Here is a 14,992-nt window from a genome sequence, read left to right on the forward strand (position 1 = left end):
TGTATTTGGCCAAGCGGACTAAAATATGAATCCTTAATTAACTTAAACTTTCCACCTAACTTTAGACAATCCATGTAATCATAATACAAAAGCTAACTGTCCATTAACCATGTTTTCCATATATTCATGCATTCTAATTTCAAGTACAACTCATATGCATTGCATTCACCACTTACTTTGGGGCATTTTGTCCCCTTTCACTTATTTGCTCTTTTTTTTTCTTTCCTTTTTCACTTTTTTCTTTTCTTTTTCTCATTCATTTTTTTTATTTATATATTATTGTTTTTTTTTCAATGCATATGATTAATTTATTGAATGCATGAACATGTCCTAAATATTTCTTTCACATTTTCAGAAAATTCTAACATACTCAATTCTCAAACCAAATGTTTCCAAAGCCAAATTCTCCACACTTAAATCATAAGCACTCTCACTAGTCTAAGCTAACCAAGGATTCAAATTAAGGACTTTATTGTTTTTCGCTTAGAGTTAATGATGTGCTAAAGTAAAGAACAAGGGGTATAATAGGCTCAACATTGGTTTGCAAAGGATAATGAAAGGTAAGGCCATATGGGTATGTAAGCTCAGTGAAACAAAGGCCTCAATCATATAAGTGCATGCATACATCAAATAATGGAAATATAGAATTAAGCAAGACAAAGATTACAATTTTAGAGAGAAAAATACACACTAAAACAAAATTTTGGTTGATAAAATGCAACCAATTCAAATAGGCTCAACAATCTCACGGGTTTTGTGTGTTCGAGCTCTAAACCATGTTCCAGTATAATATTTCTTCAAAGAAGTGTAACATTAAATTTTATTCAAAATAGTGAAATGCTCTTAAAAGGTTTCTTTGAAAAAGAAAATATTATTTCAACCAAGTGGTAAAATATGCACAAAATCAAATAAATATGCAATCAAACATGCAAATGCAACAACTAACAAGGAAAATAAAACATTAGTGTTTGAGAAGGAAATAATAACCCATGGAGATCGGTATCGACCTCCCCACACTTAATGATTGCACTGTCCTCGGTGCATGCTGAGATTTGCGAGTGGACGGGGGTTGTGGTTCCTCAGCTGGGGCTCTTTTTGTTCCTTTCCTTGCCGGTAATTTGGGAGTAGCTTTATCTTTACCCTTCTTGGTGGCCATCTTGAAAAGGGAAAAAGAAAGTGACTTTTTAAAGTTAAGGGTTAGAGCAAGGAAGAGAGCGGGAAAGGTGGTAATCAATGCATAATAAAGAAGAATGACGTTAACACACGCTCATGAGTACATGTGAAAAGTCATCAATGGAAAATAGCTAGTGCATATGATGACAAGTGAATGCAAGGTATTTATTGGCATGCTGGGAAAGGCATGAGTAGCATAGATCAAGCATTCAATGTCCAAATTAGATTACCAAGTCTTTCAAACTATCAACATGTTTGTAATAATAATTATATTTAATCAATAAAACATGAAAGGGGTTTTGTGAAAAACAAGCATTTATAATAGTAGATTAAAAGAAATCTTAAAAATAGTGCACAATGCCATACGGGCGTTTTCACAAACACATAGCGTGCATGGTAAATAAGCTATTTGAAAGTATTAAATTGAACATGCAAGCAACCCTTTAAAAAGTAATATATAATTGTCAAACCATTTTAATAATCCAAAAATATATAAAAATAATGACTCAAATAAAATTCTAACACCAATGAAAATAATGCAATGAATGAAAATATGCAAATAAATTAAATAAAATAGAATGAGAGGGAAAAAGGATGAGAAGAATAAAAAGAAAGTGAAAAAGGAGAGAGAAGGAATAAATTAGGATTAGAAAATAAAAGATAAGAAAATTGGCACTAATTTGGATAGGTTGTGCGACGCTGGCGACGCGGTCGCGTGGGTGACGCGGTCGCGTGGTGCGCGATAAGGTTGGGTGACGCAGACGCGTGGGGCACGCGATCGCGTGACTCGATTTGTGCTAGTGGTGCGAGTGTAGCCTCACGGTCGCACAACTCTCTGTTCAAAACAGTATTGCCAAAATCCAGGGTGACGCGATCGCGTGGGGCATGCGATCGCGTGAGTGGCCATTATGAGGATATGACGCGGGCGCGTGGGGCACGCGTTCGCGTGGGAGGGCTTGGGCTTCCAGCACGAGTCCAGCCCAATTCCAGCTCGACTTTCGGCCATACACCTTTTTACGTCGATTTACAGGGCCACGCGATCGCGTGGGTGACGCAGACGCGTGGGTGACGCGGACGCGTGGGGAAGCTATTTTGCAAATGACGCGTACGCGTCAGTGACGCAGTCGCATGGATCAATTTGTGCCATTAGCGCGCCTCCAGCCATGCTTTCGCGTGACTCTCTGTTCGACCTCATTTTCTTCCAAACGCACATACGACGCGGACGCGTCAGCGACGCTATCGCGTCGCGTGCGAAAATTTTTTTTTTTCTGAAAAGATGCAGAATGTAGTGTTAATATGAATGTGATGCAAAACTCCAGGTTCAATATAATAAAATAAAATAAAACTCGAAAACAAATAAAACTAAATAAAGATGAAAAAAAAAGAACGATCATACCATGGTGGGTTGTCTCCCACCTAGCACTTTTAGATAAAGTCCTTAAGTTGGACATTTGATGAGCTTCCTGTTATGGTGGCTTATGCTTGTACTGATCCAGGAATCTCCACCAGTGTTTATACTTCCAGTAACCTCCGGGGTCCCAAACTAGGCGCAGAAAGTCTTCAAGCAAGTTGAAGCAAGTGACAAGGCCCCAAGAGTGGTGGTTGGTAGAATGGATTCCGGGGTCCCAGACCTTGCCTTTGCACCTGTCTTCTTGTTGATCATTATGATTCCATCTGGGTGGCAGGCAATCTGAATTCTCACTAAAGCGGCCAAACAACTTCTTAGACCCATTCAGTTGAGCTTTACACCAACCTTTGCGTTTAAACTTAAAGCTTCCAACCATAATGAACCTTGCAGGACAATTCTTACTACTGACCATCTTCTTCTTACTCTTAATGCCACAAAGAGCTCTAAGTTGACCATCCGTCTCCAGAAGCCCATATTCAAGTGGGATTAGAAAGCTAAGGGATATGAATTTCACCCACTTGAATGTTGTGAAGGATGATGGCAACTTAGGGGGAGGGGTCTCCAATAACTTTGGCAAGGTGATTTCAAGCTCCACTCCCTTGTGCTTTTTGACAACTTCCACCTCTTTGCAAGTTTCTTCAATATCAACCTCTTCTTCTTTAATCTCGATCTCTTGACCAACCTCTTCCAAGTCTTCAACTATGATATGCCTTGGAGGTTGTACATCCTCCTCAGCATTAATTTCAATAACCCTGGAAGGAGGTTCTATAACTGGACTTTCCAATGGAGGTACAGCATCTTTTAAGTCTGCAACCACTTCTTCCTTTTTAATAATTGCTGCCTTGTCCAGTTGTTTAAGTATAAAATCTTACTCATCCTCGATGGTTTTCTTTCCATGACGACTCCTTTCAGCTACTCTTTCACCTTCAAGGGTCTCTCCTACCTTTACCCGTAGGGCCTCCTCTAGCTCTTTATGAAGTATGGATTTGTGAAGATGATTCCTTCTTTCCTGTTCCATATCAATAGCATAATTGGGATCATCTTGCTCTTGGATTGATGGATGTGGGTGCTCTTCCATGGAGGATGGTAATGGGATAAAAAGATCATTATGTGGTTAAAAAGGAAGTACACTAGAGCTTGAGGGTTGAATATTGGAAGTAGAGGGTTGGTTCATGCGAGATATAAGATTTTGGAGTGTAGAGGTGAGACCAATGATGTTAGAGATGAGTGTATTGTTATCCAATGGAGGTTGGGGTGGATCTATGTATGGCTCATTCGGTTCATAGGGTGGTCGGTATGGTGGATGTGGGTTAGGGACATATGGAGGTAAATGGTGTAAAGGGGCTTGTGAGTTTGGTGGTTTAAAGTTATGTTGAGGAAAGGGTTCATAGGCACATGGTGGTGGTTGTTGATAGTCCATTAGAGGTGGTTGTTGCCATGAGGGTTGATCAAATCCTTGAGGCTCCTCCCATCTTTGATTGTTCCAACCTTGATGCATGTTCTCATTGTAATTTCTTCTTCCTACAACATAATTGTAACCAAACTCATAGCCAAAGGGGTGAGAGTTCATAGTAGTAAATAAAAATTAAAAACAAAAATAAAAATAAATTTAAATTAAAAGGTTATTTAAATTTTGAATTTGAAAATTAAATTTTGAAATTTTGAATTTTAAATTTTTGAATTTTGAATTTTTGAAATTTAAAATTTGAAAATTTTTAAATTTGAATTTTGAAAATTTTTAAATTTGAATTTTGAAATTTGATTTTTGAGATAAGATAAGATAAAATAAAAATTTTAAAATAAAAACTAATAACCTCTTAACTTAAGAAAAAGAAAAAAGAAAAACAAAAATAAAAACAAATAAACAAGCAAAAATAAAATATTTACAATAACCAATAATAAGGCACATGTTTGCAATTCCACGGCAACGACACCATTTTGACGAACAGGATTTTTGCTAGTAAAGAATGTCATAAAAATAGTCGCGTTGTAGATATAGTCTCTAAACCAACAAAAATCCCTTCGTGCAAACGTTTTGGTTGTCACAAGTAACAAACCCCTTTAAAAATTGTTAACCGAGTATTCAAACCTCGGGTCGTCTTCTCAAAGAATTGCAGGGAGGTGTATTCTTATTATTGGTTACGAGTTTTGTAAATTGGGGATTTTGGAGCTTGGGCAATGAGCACAGATATATTTAAATGGCAATTAAAATAAATAAATAACTGTAAAATAAACTTTTGGCAAGGTATGAGAAATTGGAAGTCCAGACTTAGTTATCCTTATCAAAAACAATGAAAGTTGAATCTTAATTCCACTTAGTTGACCTTTGCTAAAGCAAAGAAAAGTCAAGGGACTAATTAGTTTGATCTTCGAATCCTATTTATTTCCTAAGAAAAGATTGAGATTATTGAGGATTAATTCAATTAGCAAGGATAACAATTATCAATTATGCTATCGAGTTGGATAATTCCTGAGTTACTGATTTCTCAACCAAGACCAAAAGGGAAAAAGTAAATTTGTTGGAATAAAAATGCCTTCAGATGTAAAGCAACAATAACATAAATTAAAGAAAGCAATAATAACTGAAATACCTCAAATAATATTAAACAAAATATTCAAATCATAACATGGAAAAGTTCATAAATTAAATAAAAATAAAAAACCTGGGATTGAGAGTCACTCCTAAAACTAAGAGAAGTCCTAAATCCTAAGAGAGAGAGGAGAGAACCTCTCTCAAAACTAATCTAAATCTTGAGAAGTGAATTATATGATCCTGCTATGTATGGATGCATTCCCCCACTTTATAGCCTCTAATCTGTATTTTCTGGGCCGCAAACTGGGTCAGAAACAGCCCAGAATTCGCTGGAGAAGAATTCAAACACGCTGATTTCCGTCACTGCGACGCGGCCGCATGGGTCACGCGGTCTCGTCACTTAGTGTCAGAGCAACTATGGCATATTATATATCAAATCGAAGTCCCTGACGTTAGCTTTCCAACACAACTGAAACCGCGTCATTTGGACCTCTGTAGCTAAAGTTATAGCCGTTTGAGTGCGAAGAGGTCAGGCTGGACAGATTAGCAATTTCTCCAACTTCTTGTATTCCTTCCACTTTTGCATGCTTCCTTTCCATCCTCTGAGCCATTCCTGCCCTATAATCTCTGAAAGCACTTAACACACATATCAAGGCATCTAATGGTAATAAAAGAGGATTAATATTAGCAAATATAAGATCAAAGAAGCATGTTTTCAATCATAGCATAAATTCTGGAAAGGAATTGTAAAACCATGCAAATAGTATGAATAAGTGGGTAAAGAGTTGATAAAATCCACTCAATTAAGCACAAGATAAACCATAAAATAGTGGTTTATCAACCGCTACTACTGACATTAGCGGTTTAGGAAAACACATAATCCGCTAAAGCCAGTCGCGGATTACATGCAAATGGGGGAACACAGAAACCACTAGAGGCTGTTGCAATTTCTGTTTATTGATGCATGGCCATAAACCGTTACTGTCAGTAGCGGTTTATGTGTGTGGGGAAGTGTGCATAAACTGCTGGAAATAGTAGCTGTTTACGTTGAACAAGATATTCGCTGTTTCTGTTCTGTACCATTTCGGTGTCAACTTATATGTTATGATTTTTTCATATCTTATCTTCATATACATGGTCATGCGGAGTAGTCTTAGCAAGATCGAATTTTGATAATAATTTTATATAGTGTTTTATTTGTATTTCTTGCTTGTGAACTAGAGTTTTGGCTTTATTTTGTTTGGTCAGGAAGAATGCATGGCTTTAATTTAGTTTAGTGTGTACCGGAATGTGATTTTAGAAAATTTCTTATATGTTTAGATATCATTTTATTAGCTCAACTTATTTTGTTTTGTTAAGTTTAGTTTGTACCCAATTTTTTTTTAATCTTTAGTTAAGTATTCAATCACAAACACAGAATAAAATTAACAAAATAAAATAAGTTGAGCTAATAAAATAACATCTAAACATATAAGAGATTTTCTAAAATCACATTTCGGTACATACTAAACTAAATCAAAGCCATGCATTCTCCCTGACCAAACAAAATAAAGCCAAAACTCGAGTTCACAAGCAAGAAATATAAATAAAACACCATGTTAAGACAAGATATGAAAAAATCATAACATATAAGTTGACACCAAAATGGAACAAAACAGAAATAGCAAATTTCTTGTTCAACGTAAACTGCTACTACCTCCAGCGGTTTATGCACACTTCCCCACACACATAAACCGCTACTGCCAGTAGCGGTTTATTGCCAAGCATCAATAAATAGAAACCACGACAGCCACTAGCGGTTTCTGTGTTCCCCCATTTGCATGTAATCCGCGGCTGGCTATCGCGAATTATGTGTTTTCGTAAACCGCAACTGTGAGTAGCAGTTTCTATAGATATATGAAATAATGTATTTGCGTCTTCATGTTTAAAAGAATACAATTGCGTAAATTTGAAGGACAAACAATTTATTTATGTAAATTACCCATATATTTGTGTATATTACACGCAAAAATATTTCATAAAGATAAATAACCAACTACATATATGCTATTTTACTCAATTTTCTAATAAAATTATTATCACATGAATAATCAAATTTGTTATAACTGGGTAATTAAACTTTTCCACGAATACTAAATACGTATTCTCATATAGTTAGTGGCTATTATTTGTGTTTATGTAATATAATTAAAAATTATTTGACATACTTTTTTTATATATCAAAATTAAAATTACTGTACAAGTTTATAACTTACATGAATTTAAGCCGACATATTATAGTTTTATTTGAAAGTTAAATCTTAACAAAATTTGATAGATATAATCTTAAATAATAGATGATGATAGCTCAATCGCTGTATGTTTATAAGTTTTATAAATAAAACTTAAAAGAAAGACAATGATATAGTGTAATTTTATTTTAGGAAAACAAAGTAAAATTATTTTTTAAATAATTTATTTATGTATATTATTCTAAATAAAAAGTAAACTTTATAAAAAAGATATATGCAAGATAATTTTGCTTAAGTTTAAACTTTATTTATCCAAACTCCTTTTTTTAATTCAACTTCACAATTAAACTTTATAATTTATATTTTTGTATATTTTTATACTTAATTTTATAAAAATATTTCTTGAAACATTATTCTAATTTATTCAACTAATATTTTACATTATTTTAATTTTTAAATTCTCAACCAAAAATAAATTTATGTAACGAACATTCTTTTATTTGAATAAAGTATTTTCTCACTTCACAATAATCATTTTATCTTAACATGTATTGTTTGTACTATTTTATTTTATTTTTATGTGTTTAGTAAATATTCTCTTAACAATGAATAATATTAATAATTTAAAATTATTGTTCATACCATTTTTATTTAAATATTTTCTTAATACAAAAATTCAATACCACAATTTATATAAGAAATATTAGACACTGAAATAATTGTATAATTAAATATTTATTATTTTTTATTTTATTTAAATAAAAAATTTATTAACTAATAACTCAAGCCCAATTCCTCTTACACTACATTTAGGTGGTCCAACACTAACTTAACTTTCTACAATCAGTGACGAATCCAAAAAATTTTGGTAGTGGGGTAAAATTTATATAACATGAAAATAATTTTTATAATAAAAATAATATGTGTATATAAAAAATTAAATATTAAATTTTCTATTAATCACTGTATATCTATGTATAAATACATATATTGTTTAACTTATTTTGTTATTGTAAAATATGATTAGCCTTCAAAATATCTAATATACAAATTAAAATACTAAAATAGTAATTTAAATAATAATATATAATTTAAAATTCTATTTTTTTAGGTTTTATATTTTTAAAAAATTAAGTATTTTTTCTTTTAACACTACCATCAAAATTTCTCTCTTTCCATATATATTACTAAACAATTATTTAAAAATTCACATCCCAACACAATTAGAAGCCGACTCTTATTGATATTCATAGTTAAAAAGTTCTTTCAATTAATATAGTTGCCACGGAAAAATTAAAGCTAATTTGAAAAGAAGATAAATAATATTGTTTTGAGTTGATTTTTAATAAAGAAGACTAATTTCGTTTAAATCTGAGAATTGATCATTCTAACGAATATCTAATATAAAATTTTTAAATTGACGATTAAGTACCAAAAGTTGAGTAAAAAATTATTGTGGGGTCAAATTTAATAATCTAATGGGAGCAAATAAATATTATTATCATATACTACTCAAAAAAATTTCAAATTGTAGTGGAGCGCTTGCCCCCACACCACTGCACTTGGATCCATCCCTGTCTACAATACCACAATATGAGCTGCTTTGAATGCGGCCACCATTCATACAACAAAGGTATCAAGCCACATTTGAAAAAAATACAATCATCGGATAATGAAATAACTAGTACTCACCTCACGGTGCTCAACATCTTCACATCAGCATGTCAGAAGATGCTTTAACAATCTCCACCACCAACTTATTTTATTCATTATATTCACGATGGAAAATTAAAGAATACCAGTATGTCAGTAAAGTACACTGATATATCAATACAGAAAAACGTTGAGTACTGTTGGATTTCACATCACAGAATATTCCTGGCTTTACCGGAGAATTTACCGATGGATTAGGCGTCAAATTCGTCAGGTCAAATTATTTCTGGTAGATTTACGATTCTGACGGTAAAGCTGCCGGTAACAATTAGAGGAAAAATGGAAAAATTTGGCGCATCCTTTAGGGTTGGATTTACCGGCAAAAAAATTTGACGGTAAACCCACTTAGTGAAACGCTTAGTTTTGGTGACCCACAATATGTTACCGTCATATTTTTCAAACGGTAAAGTCGACGGTAACTGTGCCATAAATTTGAAGCGCGAACCCTCTTCTCCCTCATTCGAATTTCACTCTTTCTCTCTGTCTCTAACCCTCTCGCCTCCCACTCTCTCTCTCTCTCTGCCCTTCGCATCTCCCCGGTAAGCCCCTCCTCTCTAGGAGCCACTCCTCGTCGTTTTTGCTGTCACCATTGTAGCTGCTGGATTCTGAACGAGCTGCTACCGCTGCCGCCGCCACAGCCGCCGCCGCCAACATCGCTGCTTCTGCCACCGTCTACACCACTGCTTCTACCGCCGTATATGCCGCTGCTACTGCCTGCCGTCTATGCCGCTTCTTCTTCTCAGCTCTGTTGCTCTTCTTCAGGTAATGCTTCTAAACTTCGGATTTTCTAAATTCTTATTTGTTGATATAAATATTTGCTGTTTTGAGACTTCTGATTATTGTTGATTATTTAGTTCTGAATTTAGGGTACTGAACTTGTTTTAAACTTAGGGTTTTCTAAAATTTTGAACTTAGGGTGTTGAACTTGTTTAGTTTCAATTTTAATCAGAATATTTTTTAATTTATGTTCCTTATTTAGTTCTGAACTTAGGGTACTGAACTTATTTTGAACTTAGGATTTTCTAAAATTCTAAACTTAGGGTACTAAACTTGTTTAGTTTCAATTTTAATTAGAACATATTCTGATTTGTCTTCCTTATTTAGTTCTGATTCTAATTAAAACATGTTTTGATTATTGTTGACTTGTTTTGAACTAGTTATTATAATTTATAAGGTTGATTTGATGTTTTGAGTTTTTTATTATTGTTGATTTGTGTTGATTATTGTTGATTTATTCTCTTTTTTTGGTTTTGATTAAAGACTTCGATAATAAGTCACATTAATTTTTAATATGTTTTAAGAGTGAAAATGACGGTAAATTAAAAAAAATCATATATGAAATCATTTTAAATGACTTATAGATGACTTTTATTTGCATACGAATAAAATTATACATGTAGTAATATATATTGCTAAATGTTTGTGAAGTTGGAATGTGTTACGTCTTTTGTTTTATCTGATTTCAATGGATAATGTATGTCTTTAACTAAGTTTAACATAGTTTATTTTGATTAAGCATTTTAAAAGATGTTATGAATATGTTTAGAACATTTTTAATTGGTATGCTCTTTGTAGACATGACGACAGGTAGAGGTGTTTCAGATCAGCCTAGTTGTCGTGGTCATGGTAGACGAAAGGTTTCTACCGGTATCTCTGGGAATTCTGGATCCTCTCCCTCTACTCCGACTACCTTGGTGACGTCACAGGTTGTAGGTACATTGGACCAGTCGTTCATCATGGTCCCTAAGCCCAACTACGTCCTTGCATTTACGGCAACGACGCCGCCTCTACCCACTTAGCAGCCTACTATCTCAACGACGCCACCTCCAGCAATGGACACTGCGACGCTGGAATCCTCTCACGGAAGCTAATCAGTTGATGCCTCTCCACTGCCTCCCATCGTACGGATGACGATTTGGCCTAATGGCGGTATGGCGTAAGTACTACTTTAAGTCTTTTATATGCTGAAAGTATTTGATAACTTGTGATTAGTGATTCTTGATTATTAATTCTAGTCTTAGTGGATTTAGGGTTTTGTAGGTTTGAAGGTTTGAACTGCTGAAAATGTTTGATATATCGTGATTAGTGATTCTTGCTAAAAGTGTTTTATATATTCTGATTATTGATTCTTGATTATTGATTCTAGTTTAGTGGATTTATGGATGTTGCTTCTTGATTATTGACTGTTGTTCATTGAGTGTTGACAATTGGTGCTTTAAGTTAATTGCTAATGGATAGAGTTTGTTGCCCATTCCAGTTATAGATAAATTCTGTCAAAATTTCTAAAAAAATCTCTATATATTACGGTTATATGCTTTTGAAGTTTTTATTTATATTGCCATATTGGTTTGTTTGTGAATTGTTGATAGGTTTGTGCCATACAACAATGCATGTATTCAGGAGATGACCAATGTCATCAAGCTGATATATGACCATCCATGGTCGAGCTACAAGAAGGTCCCCTCTGAGACCAAAGAGTAAAGGTTTCAGAAGTGGGCAGTAAAAACATAATATTGTTAAACCTTCGTAGCTAGTATATATGTTTTATTTTGTTTAATGTGATATATTTTGATTAACTAATTTTAAAGTTTGTTTGTGCAGTGGTGCACGAATCCCCACACTCCATACAACTATACCAGCAAGTGCACTGGGTCGTCCAAGTAATACCTGAGCGAGTCAGGGTCGATCCCATGAGGATTGTGGTTTGAAGCAAGCTATGGTTATCTTGCAGGTCTTAGTCAGGCGAATCAGAATTCAGTTGGATTGATGTAAGGCCAATTAATATATATTGTATATATTAAAATCAGTAATAGGAATATAGTTAAGGATTGGAGTTGCTTTGTCTTTCTGGATTAACTATGGTATTACTGTCTTCTTTACTTGTGAGTGATTTCTTCAATGGCAGGCTGTATGTGATCAACGCTATGGGCTGTGATCATTGATCTCCTCTGCTACAGATTGAACGCCATTGGCCGTGGTCATCCAATCTGATGAAGGGTGAAGCTCTAGCAGTTCATTCTCTTGGCGATCCTACTCAAAATGCCACAGAGAAGGTCGAATCTTCCAGATTAGAGAATGCTACTTCTTTGGGTTCTAGCCTATATCATATAGACCATAATGTCCCCAAAAATCGGCTGAACTGGTGTCTCAAGAAGTCCCCAACAAAGTCGTGGATTAGCCGTGTGAGAGATGTATAAACATAGTTGTTGGTTCGCGCTTTCCGGTCACGTATTCACACGAACCCAAGTAGACGCAGGTGTTTTCCAGGCACGTTCATCTTAGTATGATGAACAGAGCTGATTGTCACTGATCATCCTATTCACCATGTTGATGAACGAATATATATCTTAGAATTAATCAAACACGGATCGAATAAGGAACATTAATACTTTTATTAATTCATAGGACTCAGTATGGCTCCTCCCCTCAATCTATGAGGTTTAGAAACTCATACTGAAAGGAAATACAAAGTGAAAAAAGAAAATAATGTGTAAAGTCTACGTTCCCCCCTATGGAGAATGTAAAATACACTTTAAATACTAAACAGATGACTAGTAAGGGTAAAACAGTCTATTTAGTGCTAAAATCCAGTTCTGGGGCCCATTTGTTGAGTGTTTTGGCTAAGCATTGATGAGATCCACGTGCTAGGGGACCTCTAGGGCATTGAACACTGGCTAGGGGGTCCTCTCTGGGCATTTGGACGCTGGTCGCTGCTCTTTGGGCGCTGGACGCCTGGAAGGGGATAGGAAGCTAGCATTGGACGCTAGCTTTGGGCCTTCTAATCCAAAGCAAAGTATGGACTATTATACATTTCTAGAAAGCTCTGGATGTCAGCTTTCCATAGCCATTAAGAACGCACCATTTGGACTTCTGTAGCTCCAGAAAAACCCTTCCAAGTGCAAAGGGGTCAGATCCGAATAGCATCTGCAGTCCTATCTCTGTCTCTGAATCAGACTTTTGCTCCAGTTTCTCAATTTCATCCAAAAAATACCTGAAATTTCACAAAATCACAAAAACTCATAGTAGAATCCAAAAATGTGAATTTAACACTAAAACCTATAAAAACTTAATAAAAACTAAACAAAACATACTAAAAACTATATGAAATTGATGCCAAAAAGCATATAAAATATCTGCTCATCACAACACCAAACTTAAACTGTTGCTTGTCCCCAAGTAAGTAAAAACACAGTAGGATAAAAAGAAAATTAAGATACAATAAAGTTCAGAGTTTCTAATGAAGCTCAGTTACAATTAGATGAGTGGGACTTAGTAGCTTTTTGCTTCTGAATAGTTTTGGCATCTCACTATCCATGAAAACTCAGAGATGTTGGCATCCTTAGGAGCTTAGAATCTAGATGATATTATTGACTCTCCTAGTTAAGTTCTTTTTTATTCTTGAGCACAGCTTTTTAGAGTCTTGGACGTGGCTCTAAGCACTTTGTTTTCCAGTATTACCACCGGATACATAAATGCCACAGATACTTTAACTGGGTGAACCTTTTCAGATTGTGATACAACTTTGCTAGAATCCCCAGATAGAGGTGTCCAGAGTTCTTAAGCACACTCTTTTTGTTTTGGATCACGACTTTAACCACTCAGTATCAAGCTTTACACTTGACACCTTCACACCACAAGCACATGGTTAGGGACAACTTGGTTTAGTCGCTTAGGCCAAGATTTTATTCCTTGGGATCCTCTTATCCACTAATGCTCAAAGCCTTGGATCCTTTTTAACCCTTGCCTTTTGGTTTAAAGGGTTATTGGCTTTTTCAATTTGCCCTCTTTTTCCTGCATTTTGGGTAGTAATGGATTTCTCTCTTTATTATTATTTTTTTTCCACCATTATTCTTTGTTTTTCGCATGCATATATTTAATTTTTCTTTTTTTGCAACATGCTTTTTCTTTTTCTTTTGCCATTTTTTCTTGCTTCAATAATCAATTTTTGGATTTTTCAGATTACCAATAATATTTCACCATCATCATCATTCTTTCAAGAGCCAGCATTCATAAATTTCAACTTCAAATATGCACTGTTTATTCATGCATTCAGAAAATAAAAAGCAATGCCACCAAATCAACATAATTAAACTATTCTTATTATAAACTTGAAAATCATGCATCTCTCAATTCTTTTCAAATAAAATTTTCTTTTAAGTAAGGTGAGAGATATATGGAACATTTTACAACTTTAAGATATCAATACAAATGGTCATGCAACTAGAATAAGAGAACAGATAACATAACAGAAAACAGAAAAATAACAGAAGGGAAATGAAGTAAAAGAGAACGAATCCACCTTTAATGGTGGCGGCTAATGCTCCTCTTTGAGGATCCAATGTGATTCTTGATCTCTTTAATATCACTCCGTTGCCTTTGTTGTTCTTCCCTCATAACCCTTTGATCTTCTTTAATGGCTCTTTGGTCTTCTTTTATTTCATTGAGGGTGATGGAGTGCTCTTGATGCTCCACCCTCAATTGCTCCATATCAGTGCTTAGTTCTCCAAGAGATGTCTGCCATTGATCCTAATAGCTTTGAGGAGAAAAGTACATCCCTTGAGGCATCTTAGGAATCTCATACTGAGGCGGCTGCAAAGGCTCTTGTGTATGATCTCTTGTTTGTTCTATCTTCTTCTTAGCGATGGGCTTGTCCTTCCCAATGGAGATATCTCCATTTATGACAATTCCAGCTGAATTACATAGATGACAAATGAGGTGGGAGAATTCCAACCTTGCATTGGTGGAAATCTTCTCAGCTATCTTGTACAATTCTTGAGGAATCACCACATGTACTTCCACTTCACTTCCAATCATGATGCAATGGATCATGATGGCTCTGTCAATGGTCACTTCTGACCAATTTCTAGTGGGAATGATGGATCTTTGGATGAATTCCAACCATCCTCTAGCTATGGGCTTAAGGTCAACCCTTCT

At 34.7% G+C, this 14,992-nt stretch overlaps 1 pseudogene; it reads right to left on the bottom strand.

Annotated features, from left to right (window-relative positions):
* Positions 1 to 2,639: 2,639 nt before the first annotated feature.
* On the bottom strand, positions 2,640 to 4,151 carry LOC148564930 (uncharacterized; annotated as a pseudogene).
* Between the last annotated feature and the right edge of the window lie 10,841 nt (positions 4,152 to 14,992).

The sequence above is a fragment of the Arachis ipaensis genome, chromosome B5 (assembly GCF_059453495.1).
Source record: "Arachis ipaensis isolate K30076 ecotype BB chromosome B5, ASM5945349v1, whole genome shotgun sequence".
Classification (NCBI taxonomy): domain Eukaryota; kingdom Viridiplantae; phylum Streptophyta; class Magnoliopsida; order Fabales; family Fabaceae; genus Arachis; species Arachis ipaensis.